A 12,702-nucleotide genomic window follows, 5' to 3' on the forward strand; every position below is an offset into this window, starting at 1 on the left:
GGGTCCCTGGAGCCAATCCGCAAACTCCAAGTATGCCTTTTTCAAAAGTTCAAACTGTCCACCAATCAGTTGCGCCCCACCCAAAACTTGTTTGTACCTTCCTATAAAAGACCCTGCTTCACTCCGGTCGGTGTGCTCGGTTAGCTGGAGCTGCCGACCACCCGCCGGTACCTGCGTGACAATAAACCTCTTGCTGTTTGCATCCAGTGGCAGTGTTGGATTCTTGGGTAAGGGGATCCGCGGGTCTTTCACTACTAGAGAGAGAGAGAGAAGAGAAGAGAGTGGGGGGAGGGGCAGAGGGAGAGGGAGAGAGAGAATCTCAAGCAGACTTCACATAGAGTTCGGATCCCCTGACCCGGGGCTAGATCTCATGACCCTGAAATCATGACCTGAGCCGAAACCAAGAGTCAGATGCTTAACTGAGTGCACAAACCAGCTGCCCCAACTTGATCTCAAAGTTTAGCTGTTATTAGTTACATCAGTGGTTCTCAACAGACAATGATTTTGCTCCCTAGATGATATCTGGCAATGCCTGGAGACATTTTTATTGTCCCAACTGTGGGAGCGTTACCAGTGTCTAGTGGGTAGAGGCCCGAGCTGCTGCTGACCACTGTGTAATGCATACCACTGTCTTCCTCTGCAAAGAATGATCAGATCCAAAATGTCATTGGTTCCACCTGTGTTCCCCTTTGTCCACTAGGTAAAAGCAGCTCTATTTCCTTCTGCTGATCAGGGTCAATTGCCTTTTCCAGTATGGTAACTCCTTCTTTCACTGGCAGGATGCTGGTAAGGAGCTGTAGCTTGCCATTCAAAGGGAACTTATCCTGCCCCCTTGGGTACCAGAACCTCCCACCTTGCAGAGTTTAGAATTGCAGGCACAGGAAGCACAAACTGGGTCACGGGAGAGATGGTTAATAGGCCGCTCCTGCTTCCATGCTTTGGTTCCCAAACCCAGGAGGATATTCTGTTCCGCTGCAGCTTACCTTTTCTGGCTGAGCTGTCGGGTGGTCTCTTGGCTGCCTATACTCCAGTCTCCCTTTGTGGCTCTCCTGCCCTGTCTCCTAACTCTGTCTCCCACTTGGATTAGTTTTGTCTCCTCAGACTGCCTTTAAGCTCCTGCCACCAGGTCTCTGGCTTCCCTCTCCCACCTCTAGGAGGCTTCACGAATTCCTCAGGCCCTCAGGAAGTTCCGACTAGCACTTGTATGCGAGTTCTAGTGCTCCAGAAGGGCTGCACAGACCTTTGCCCGGATAAAATGTCCTGAGGCTGTACGTTTACAAAGAACAGGGCAGACTTTTGGAGGAGGAACGCTTAGTGCTGAGTTAATCTATCTAATTTTGTTATATCAATGCTTTGGTTGGAATGGCATATTTTATAGAATATACTGTGAGCCCCGCCAGGGCTGGTTAGGTTTTTTTTTTGTTGTCATTGTTGTTTCTTTTGAATGGGTAATTATTCACAGTGTTCAAAGTTCAAAAGGCACAAAACAGTATTCAATGAAATGTTTCCCTCCTACCTCTATTTTCCAGCTGCCCAAATTCCCCTTTCTAAGCACAACAAATGTTTTCAGTTTTTCCAGATGCCATAACACACGCATTTGTATTTGTTTAGCCACGTGGTAACGTACTATACAATTGTTCAGAACCTGGTGTGTATGGTTTTTGAAAATCTAACAGTGTATTTTATAGCTTATTTCCTCATTCTATTTTTACTTTTACTTTGTTGTGTGTGTGTGTGTGGGGGGTGTTTGTGAATGTAGTAATTTATTTAACTAATCAACTAATTGATGGGTGTTCAGTTTTTTTTTTCTAAATGTCTGAGATTACAAACTGGTGCGTGAATAATCATGTACATTCTAGGTATAGGAGTCTATCTGTAAGATAATAGCTGAGTCAAAGAGTATTTACATCTGTCATGTGAATTTTTATTTTTTTTTTGGACTATATTCCCTATGCTGTACTTTTCATCACTATAACTTATTTATTTTATAACTAGAAGGTTCTATCTCTCTCTTTTTTTTTTTAAAGATTTATTTATTTGACAGAGATCACAAGTAGGCAGAGAGGCAGGCAGAGAGAGAGGAGGAAGCAGGCTCCCTGCTGAGCAGAGAGCCCGATGCCGGGACTCTATCCTAGGACCCTGAGATCATGACCTGAGCGGAAGGCAGCGGCTTAACCCACTGAGCCACCCAGGCGCCCGAAGGTTCTATCTCTTAATCCCCTTTATCTGTTTCATCCATACCCCCACCCACCTACCTTTCGGCAACAACCAATTGCTTCTCTGTATTTAAGAGTCTGTTTTCTGGTTTGTTTGTTTGTTTGTTTTTTAGATTCCATATATAAGTGAAATCATGTGGTATTTGTCCTTTTCTGTCTGAATTATTTCACTTAGCACGATATCTTCCTTCCAAATCACCTTCCTTAGAGACTGTACAAATTAGCCTTCCACTCTCAGTGTCCATTTCTCCAGAGGTTTACCCACACAAGGTGTTAGCAAACCTTTTTAATCTTTGCCAGTATGTAAAGACAAAGTTAGTATCTCAGTGTTTTCTTTTTTAAAAGATTTTATTTATTTATTTGAGAGAGAGAGAGAGAGCATGAGAGAGGGAGAAAGAGAGCACATAAGCGGGGTGTGGGGGGTGTGGACAGAGAGGGAGAAGCAGACTCCCCACTGGGCAGGAAGCCCAATGCAAGACTGTAACCCGATTTGAGACTTGATCCCAGAACCCTGGAGTCATGACCTAGGTGGAAGGCAGATCTTAAAGCCTGAGCCAAGGGGCACCTGGGTGGCTCAGTGGGTTAAGCCGCTGCCTTCGGCTCAGGTCATGATCTCAGGGTCCTGGGATCGAGTCCCGCATCGGGCTCTCTGCTCAGCAGAGAGCCTGCTTCCCTCTCTCTCTCTCTCTGCCTGCCTCTCCATCTACTTGTGATTTCTGTCAAATAAATAAATAAAATCTTTAAAAAAAAAAAAAAAAAAAAAAAAAAAGCCTGAGCCAAGCAGGCATCCCCTCAATGTTGTTTTGTGTTAATAATAGCCATATGAAATTGCTGGATTTTTACGTAAAAATAATTGTTGAATATCAGCAATTTTTGTGGTTTCTTTGACTGTGAGATGGAGAATTAATTAATTAATTAATTAATTTTAGAGAGAGAGAGGCATGTGCACGTGGACATACATACATACACACACATAGGGTGGGAAGAGGGAGAGGGAGAAGGAGAAAGAGAATCTTAGGTGTGCCCCATGCCCAGCATGGAGCCCAACTTGGGCTCTGTCTCATGACCCTGAGATCATGACCTGAGCTGAAATCAAGACTTGGATGCCCAACCAACTGAACCACCCAGATGCTCCCTTTTTGGCATTTCTAATCTCATCTCATCTTATCTATTTATTTGTAAAGAGTTTATTTATTTGAGTGAGAATGAGAGAGAGAAGGAATGAGAGAGATCACAAGTAGGCGGGAAGGGTAGAGGGAGAAGCAGACTCTCGGATGAGCCGGGAGTCCCATGTGGGACTCAATCCCAGGACTCCAGGATCATGACCGGAGCTGAAGGTAAACGCTTGACTGACTAAGCCACCCAGGTGCCCCTATCTTATTTTATTTTTTATTGAAATATAATTAACCTGTGTTTTTAATTTAATGCATCTTGTAGATTTTTCCACATTGGCACATATAGATTTGCCTCACTAACTTCAATGGCTACATAATCTTTCACTGGATAAATGCATCATAATTTATTTAACTATTCCTCTGTTGGTGGACATTTAGGCTGGCTGCATCTTTGACAAGACTGCCCCAAACCTTCTTATTCATGAGTCTTTGTGCAAATGGGCAAGTATATCTTTAGGATAAGCTCCTAGGTGCACCTGAGTGGCTCAGTGAGTTAAGCCTCTGCCTTTGGCTGAGGTCATGATCTCAGGGTCCTAGGATGGAGCCCTGCATTGGGCTCTCTGCTCAGCAGGAAGCCTGCTTCCCCCTCTCTGCCTATTTGTGATCTCTGTCAAATAAGTAAATAAAATATTAAAAAAAAAAAAAGGAGAAGCTCCTAGAAGTAGAATTGCTGGGCCAAAAAATAGGTGCATTTTAAGATTTTAAGATTTTGATTGATATTGACTAACTATTCAGATAACAGGTCGAATTAGCTCTCCTGGGAGGAACTGAGTGAAGTCCTCCCTAGTCCTGTCCTGCGACTCATTTGGCATTCCGAAGGACTCACCACTTTTGGACATTTGGTCTCACTTGACAATATTGGTCTGAAGCTGTCTTTCATTGACACAATGTTTCTAAAATTACATTTTATTTTATAGAATGGATGCACCACAGTCTATTTAGTCATCTCCCTATTGTTGGATCTTTACTGAGTTAAACAGAGTTAAGTAGATAATCTTGCAAAGAGCCTTTTGGTGAACAGGTCAGCTCATGTTTTTGTCAAGTAGTTGCCCCCAAAAATAATAATGGCTGACACTTAGTGCACACTTGCTATGAACCAGGCCCTGCTCTAAACCCTTTGTGATGTATTTTCTCAAAAAGCCTATGAGTTGGATATCATTATTATTAGTTTAATTTTATAGATGTGAAAGCTCAGGCATACAGGTAGAACATATTTCTGGGGCCCTGGACCTGAAAAGGGATGTCAATCTAGCAGCACCTGTCAATCTAGCGGGACCTGACTAGCTCAATTGATAGAGCATACTCTTGTTTTTGGGGTTATGAGTTTAAATTCCACATTGAGCATGTAGAGTTTACTTAAAGAAAAGAAAACCCAAACAAACCCAGTCAGTCTGGCTCCAGTCGGTGGTCTCAGATGGACACATTTGGCTTAAAGTGTAACCACATTTAAAAATGAGATGTTGTCGGATGTGAGGGCGATCTGGCTGCGACATCTGTCACCCCATTGATCACCAGGGTTGATTCGGCTGATCTGGCTGGCTAGGCGGGTGTCCCCTTCCTCCCTCACTGCTCCATGTGAGTCCCTCCCGAAGCTGCGCGCTCGGTCGAAGAGGACGACCTTCCCCGATAGAGGAGAGGACTGTTCTTCGGTCAAGGGTATACGAGTAGCAGCGCTCCCCTGCTAGAACCTCCAAACAAGCTCTCAAGGTCCATTTGTAAGAGAACGTAGGGTAGTCAAGCTTCCAAGACTCCAGACACATCCAAATGAGGCGCTGCACGTGGCAGTCTGCCTTTCTTTAAAAAAAAAAAAAAAAAAAAAAAAAAAAAGAGAGATGTTGTCAAATTATTCTCCAGGAAAGTTGTGGCATTCTCCAGTCCCACTAGAGTGAAGGTGAAAAGGCCCTTTTTCCTCCAAGCAGGGTATCTTTTTCATTCCCATATCCTGGGTGTAGGGGATACGAAAATGAAATACACCCAGCAGAAGGTGCAGCATGAAGCAGGTGAGTGCCCTGGACTGGTGAGCAAAAGGATGGCTGGCTGGCTGGCTGGATGAAGGGGGGCAGACAGGTGTGGAGTGAGGGTGCCTGGGTACATCAGAAGAACCATAGCCCAGAGTGGTCCTGCCTTGAAAACTCATTCACTTAATACAGTGTGAAGCGTTAATTTTTCTGCTCTTACCGCAGCTAGCTGCCTGGCCCTCCTCGCCCCTTCTTTTAGGTCTGAAGTGTCTCCCTCTGAGAAGCCTTCCCTAACCATGCTGTAGGAAGAATCCTCACCTCACTCGACAGCTCCTTATTCCTCCTACTCTGCTGTTTTCTCCGTTGTATTTATCCCTCCTGACGTCTCTCTACTTCGGTCTTGTTTATTGCCAGTCTTCCCTGCCTCCCCTCGCTGCCCTCACAACAGAATAGAAAGCTCACAAAGAAAGGGGTTTTGTCTGTCTGGTTCACTCATGTATCCCCAGTGCCAAGGACATTTCCCAGCATTAGCAGGCGCTCAATCAGTATTTGGTGACTATGGCATTTATTATTCACTGTTCCAGGAAGTGAAGGTGCAGCGGCCAGCGAGGCAGAGACCTGCCCCCAGTGCCGGGCATGCATCCTGCTGTCAGTAGCATCCGGAGAGCTTCTCCCCACCCAGGGCTCAAGGTCCCTGGGCTTTTTCTAAGGAAGTGTGACCTGCAGAGCCGCTCCCCCGGCCCGGCTCCGCCCCCGGCGGCCAGGCCTCCCCACAGCGCCCCCTTGCGGGCATCATTGGCCGGGCGTCCCTGCGGCGTGAGTGCGCCCCTAGTTCGGCGGAGCGCAGGACCTCTTCCCCACCCCCCTCAACCCCAGCTGCGGCGCTGGGAACCCCGGGAGCTCCCGGCCAGTTTCCTCCCGACCTTCAGACACTTCTGCTTTTGCCGGGAGCGAGAAGAGGAAGGAGGGCAAAGGGAGGGCGGAGCGCCCGGCGAGGCCGGCGGGGAAGAGGAAGGGAGGTCGGGGTTCGGGCGTCTTCTCCCACGGCGTCATCCGCAAGATGTGGCTTTTCAAGTGCGAGTTCCCCTGTTTTGGACGGCCTGGCTTTGCCCCGAGCCCAGCTCAGGTCTCATTTTCCGCCGCTTCTCCGCGCGGGAGGCGAGGGGCGGCGAGGTCAGAAGGCAGTGGCGAGGGCCGTGCCAGTGTCCCAGGGACCCGACGTCCCTCGGTCCTGAACTGGGGTTTGGGGGTCAAAGCAGTTGGTGTCTCCGTGTTTGGGGTCCAGCTCCACGGTCCACGGGCACCAGGCGCGTCCAGTCAAGCGCCCAGTGGGTGCGCGTCCTGCCCCGCGACCTGCGGCAGCCGGAGGAGAGGTTAGGGCGCCACCTGGCGGCTTCAGCCCGCCGCCCAGACTTGCCTTTGGGGTCACTTGGCTGGGGGATCCTGGTGTTGGGCGTCTCCTTCCTGGCCCGCCCCTAACACAGGATCCCCAGTCCATTTCACTTAGTGGTTGGGGGCCTGGATCACTGGAAATGTGCAGGGTGCGGCAGGATCAGTTTTGAAGAACTGAGGAATGACAAAACAGGATAGTTTTTTTTCCCCCAGAAAAGTATCTTTTTTTTTTTTTTTTTAAAGACTTTATTTATTTGTCAGACAGAGATCACAAGCGGGCAGGGAGGCAGGCAGAGAGAGAGAGGAGCTGGGATCATGACCTGAGCTGGAGGCAGAGGCTTTAACCTACTGAGCTACCCAGGCGCCCATAAAAACAGGATAGTTCTTGATAATGGAACTCGTTTGTTTGCCTTAGTGGATGATGTAGAGACCCTCCCTCCTCTGCAGTCCGTTACCCCCTCCTCTCCCACCCCGCACCCCATCTATATTGTTCCTTTTATTCTGGTTTTGAAAGGGCATGTGTGAGTATGAAAAGAACGCTTTAAAAATAAAGAAGGGGCGCCTTGGTGGCTCAGTTGGTTAAGTGTCAATCTTTGATCTTCGGCTCAGGTCATGATCCCAGAATCCTGGAATCCAGTTCTGCATTGGGCTTCCTGCTCAGTGGGGAGTCTGTTTTCTCCCTCTCCCTCTCCCCCTGCTTATGTTTTCTCTCATAAACAAACAAACAAATAAATAAAATATGTATATATTTTTATTTTTTAAAAATTTTAAAAAGATTTTTATTTATTTATTTGGCAGAGATCACAAGTAGGTAGAGAGGCAGGCAGAGAGAGAAGAAGGGAAACAGGCTCCCTATTGAGCAGAGAGCCCGATGCGGGGCTCGATCCCAGGACCTTGAGATCATGACCTGAGCCAAAGGCAGACGCTTAACCTATTTATTTTTTTGACAGACACAGTGAGGGAGGGAACACAAGCAGGGGGAGTGGGAGAGGGAGAAGCAGGCTTCCCGGCTGAGCAGGGAGCCCCATGGGGGTCCTGATTCCAGGACCCTGGGATCATGACCTGAGCTGAAGGCAGATGCTTAAGGACTGAGCCACCCAGATGCCCCCCAACTTTTTTTTTTTTTTTTCCTAAGGGGCTTTGCCTGAGGTTTTTCAGTTCTCTTTTTGCATAACGTGATGACTTTTTTGGGTCCTTTTTGCTCTTACAAGGTTCTTGCCCACTCAAAGAATTTTATTTTATTGTAGTAGGTTTACCTTGTTTTATTAGTAATCACTGTTATCATGCGTGAGCCCCTTTTCCTGTTGATTTGAGTTACAAAGGGCCATATGAGGGATGGGCCAAAGTTTGTGCGGTCTACTCCCCTAATTTAGTTAGGGGTGTCCAGTCTCAGAAGTCCAGCTCCTAATAGTAGCAAAGTTATGCTGTCCTCATTTTCTACCTTACATGGTACATGACTGTAATTGTTTGTTTCCTAATAAACACATGAAAATACCCAGTTCAACAGTTCTACCAATGTCATGCCCTAAAAAACAGGTATTCTCTTTCTGAGCGCTGACAATCTGGGTATGTCATGTAGTTTATTCAGGCAGCCTGTGGGTGGGCAGAGTGGACAAGTCTGGGTCCAGAAGCTGAGGTTCCCAGTGATTCCTGCTCAGATGAGGCCCCATGTTATTGTCCTGTGTGGTGGTTTCCAGGGTTTTGGAGTTCATGAACCTGGGAAGTATCCCCTATAGTTACTGGGGAAACAGGATAGACTTGTTATTGCTTTGGCACATCGGGACATTAGCAAAAGCCATTTCTATGATCAGTTCAGAAAAGAAGGGGGCATTTTAACAGCAGCAATCTCTAAATGGAAGTTTTTCTCATTTCACTGAGGGCTGGTGGGGCAGGAAAGGGCACCATGGGTTCTGCTGGACATCTGGGAGCCCTGGCTGGTTCCCTTTACAAGGGACTGGCTGCTACAAGAACCTTGAGGCCTTGGTGACCAAAGAGGGACATCCATTTGGGAATGTAAGTCTGAAAACAGAGACTTCACAGTATCAAGTTCAGCATTTCACCTCTCTGGTCTGTGGCTGGTCACCATCCCTGGACTCTGGGACTTTGGGGGGACAGATCTCTGTCATTGCATTTCCCACATTGTTCTGTAGTTCTGACTGTCCACCCAAGGGCTAACTGGTTAAAGATGAGAACCTCCACAGATCTAACTGCTTGGTTGTCCAGCACAGTGTCCAACACTCAGCAAGTGCTTATGAAATGCTTATTGCCAGAATGAATTACACTCGCTTTCACCCTTTTGTCTTTTCAATTAAATAATTAAGGAAGTACTCATTGTAAGCTACTTTAAAATGAGAGGGGAAATGGCCAATTTCATGCTGAGAGAGGAAAAATATTTGCTAGTTTCCCCACAGGCTACTTTATAGCCACTTGATTTCCTTTAGGTTGTGTATTTTCTGTTGGCCAATCTATACTCCACAAAACAGAGGTCCTGCCTTTCACTCTCCCACAGCCTCACTGCATGTTTGGAGAGGGAGAGGTTATAACAGTATTGCTCAGTGGACCTCTGACCAACGGAATCAGAGTTGGTGGGGGGGGGTGAGGTCTGAAGGTTGGTTTTTGTTTGTTTTTTTAATCAGTTTTACCAGCGATCCTAATGTGTATCAGGGACTGAGAACCGGTAACCTAGAAGCATCTCTTGGTGCTCTAGCAGCTGAGAGTGAGGAAGGGATGAAGTAGGTAGACATCGTGCCTGAAGAAGGGCGACTGGGTCTGCAGGACTCGTCCCCATCTTGTTGTGGTTTAAGCCCTTGGTTTTATCTTTTGTAAAGGGGAGGATGATGATGGCTGTCCGTAGGATTGTTGTTGGGGTTATCTGAGTGCCTGGCACTGAGTTAGTGCTTGTGATGGTCATTTAATTAATTTATTTAATTTTTAAAGTAGGCTCCATGCCCAATGTGGGGCTTCAACTCATGACTCTGAGGATCAAGAGTCATATGCTCAGGGTGCTTGTCTGGCTCAGTCGAAAGAGCATGCGACTCTAGATCTCAGGGTCATGAGTTTGAGCCCCCCACATTGGGCATAGAGATTACTTATAAACAAACAAACAAACAAACAAATAAAAACCTTAAAAATAAATAAATAATTTTGGGGGGGAAGAAAAAAGTCACATGCTCTACCACCTGAGTCAGACAGGTGCTCCTGCGATGGTTATTTTTATGTGTCACTGGTCTAGGCTATGATACCCAGTTGTTTGGTCAATCACCAGTCTAGATGTTGCTCTCATTATTTTTCAGATGTGACTGGCATCGAAATTAGTAGACTTTGAGTAAAGCAGATTATGTTCCAATAATGTGAAGGAACCTCTAAAGAGTTGAAGGCTTCAGAGGAAAAGACTGAGGTCCCCTGAAGAGGAAGGAATCCTGCTTCTAGACTGCCTTTGGACTTGAGCCTGGAACACCGACTCCTACTGCAGTGTCCAGCCTGTTGGCATGCCTTGCAGTTTTCAGGATTTCAGACTGGCCAGCTCCCATCATTGCATGAGCCAATTCCTTAGTCTCTCTCTCTCTCCTTCTGCTCTGGAGAACTTTGACCAGGGCTCAATGAATGGCGGCTGCCGCTTTTGTCCTCTGAGTCGGCAGTGGCTCAAGCTGGTTTGGGTTAATAAGGCCATGGCTTTACAGGTCAGAGCAATGGGCATTATTGTAAGGAAGTGGTAGCAGTGAGCTCCCACTGTAGCATTCCAGAGTGTGAAGTCGGATGCAGTGATAAATGCTTGATAAATGCAGTGATAAATGCAGAAATCCTTGTCTCCTTCTTCATCTGAAATACGGAGACTTCCCTCAGGAGGGGAGTCCTGTGGCACATGGCACAGAGGCCCAGACCCAGGGTCTGGAGGCTTGGCTTTGGCACCTGGCTGTGTCACCAACTTACTGTGTGACCTTGGGCAAGCCTCCCCTGTCTTCTCTGGTTTTTGGTTTCCTGAGGGACTTGGGCTGGGCAGTGTGGAAGGAGCTTTCTGTTTCAGAGCCTCTGAGTCTAGAGTTTCCTCTGGTGCTTCGACTTGCAAAGCAGGTTTCCCTGCCAGTTTGTTTGTTTACCTGCTGGAGTTTGGTTTCTGCTTCCTAAGTGGTTGCAGGTTGGGCCACTTGTATTTATGCTCAAGAGAGAGGCCACAGGGCTCAATCGTGGCTGTCCTATCCTGGCTTGAGACCTCACGCCGAGCCATCCCTGTGCTCTTAGGGGCAAGGAGGCTCCAGAACATGGACTAGCCAGGCTCCTACAAGGTCTCTGCTGCTGGAGTTTCCTTCCATGTCTGCTCAAGCACACCGCACCTTCCTTCCCCTGCCAGTGTGCTCTGGAGAGGTCGGAGACCACACACAGAGGACCTAATGCTCTTCTACAAACACACATGTGAAAGAAATATCACAGCTGTGGTTCTCTTCAAGTGATCCCAATTCTGACTAATCTCCACGCTGCTGGATGTCAGAGGCCAGACCTTACTGCCAAGTTGTTTGCTGTCCCAGGCTGCATGGTCCACTTGGCCTGGCATCACTGGTGTTGGAGTGCGGTGCTGACCAAGCTGCTGGGAGCCCCAGGGGAGCCTGTGGCTATTCCCTCCCATCATCTGTCTCCTCCCAAGGGCATCCTCAGGAAAACCTGCTGACACTCAGGTCCACCAAGCCTTTCCTGTCTGTGGGTGAGGGTACGCAGCTCTAACCTTGACTTCAGTCTCCATCTGCAGAATGCAAGACCTCAACTTGCCGCAAACCACCCGGTACCCTCCATGCTGCCTGCCGGAGTTGCCAGGGAAGTGTTCAGAGAGCCACGTGGCTCTCACCTTGGTCTGCTCTGTACTGCCCCGCCCCCTTGTGGAATTTTGTTGCCTGTGAAGTCATTGGAGGGTGGCAGCTCCGGAGCTGTGAGGCTCTTCTCCTTTCCAGGGGGCATCTGCAGGGCTGGCAAAACTGCAGTCCTTGAGGATCAGAGGGACCACACCGTTGTGAGTCTCCCTGCCGCCGGCGGACTGTGACCTCCCTTGTGTCAGGGTGGCATCTGGTGACGGCACAGATGTAGCCCTGCTTGTGGCCAGAGGCTCTTAGAACCCTCTTGAGGAGGACTTCTGTCTCAGCTCATGGCTGCAGGGGACCCCAACATATATCCCTGATGAGCTAACTTCTCAGACAGTCCCCACATGTTAGATAGGACACTGCTGGTAGCAGTGATGGAAACTCAAGTTGCTCATTTTTTTTTCTTTTTTAAGGAAATTTATTACTTTATATTACCGAAAACTCATGGCAAGTCTTCAAGTATGGCTGGAACCAGGAGCTCAAAAAATGTGGTCAGAACTCAGTCCCTCTTCTGTGCTGTTTTCTTTTGTGTTGGCTTCACTCAGGCTGACTGTTTCCACTTGACTGATCCCAAAAGTTTCAGGCTTCTGTCTTCCTTATAGCTATCAGTCTCGGTGCAAAGGGATTTTTTCTTTGTCTTTAGTCCCTGTAAAAGTTCTAAAATTTGGTCTCCCCGGCTTAATTTATTGCCTGCCGCTGAAGATGGGGTGAAACAGACCTCCTTTCCCATGAGACTGGAGGTGGCCCCATATCAGTGACTGGCGTAAGAGTGAGGGAAGATCATTCTCCCAAGAACAAGGAGGTTCCCTTAGAAGAAGGAAGGAGAAGAGATGCAGGTAGAAACAAAGTTTCAGGTGTGTGCCTCACCAGGCACATCCGCATCCCTGCAGGGAGAACACTTGAGGCTCAAGCTGAGCTCCCAGCTGCAGCTAGATGCCCAGACAGGAGAGGTGAGGGGATCCATCAGGTAAGAGGCCCAGGTAGCAAAGGCTGTGAGGGTTCAGAGGGGAGGGTGAGTGTTTAGATTGCAGCAGTATCCTCAAGCAGTGCTTCTCTAATTTTAATATGCATGAGAATCACCTAGGGTCTTGTTAAGACGGAGATTCCAATTCCA

The 12,702-nt window shown here is 47.7% G+C and overlaps 1 long non-coding RNA gene across 1 annotated transcript; it reads right to left on the minus strand.

Moving 5' to 3' along the window:
• Positions 1 to 1,205, minus strand: LOC131825843 (uncharacterized). The gene is made up of 2 exons (XR_009351329.1): positions 984 to 1,205; positions 1 to 254 (listed from the first exon to the last, which is right to left on the minus strand). It is a non-coding gene; the product is annotated as an uncharacterized LOC131825843 (long non-coding RNA).
• Positions 1,206 to 12,702: the final 11,497 nt, after the last annotated feature.

The sequence above is a fragment of the Mustela lutreola genome, chromosome 2 (assembly GCF_030435805.1).
Source record: "Mustela lutreola isolate mMusLut2 chromosome 2, mMusLut2.pri, whole genome shotgun sequence".
NCBI classification, from domain to species: domain Eukaryota; kingdom Metazoa; phylum Chordata; class Mammalia; order Carnivora; family Mustelidae; genus Mustela; species Mustela lutreola.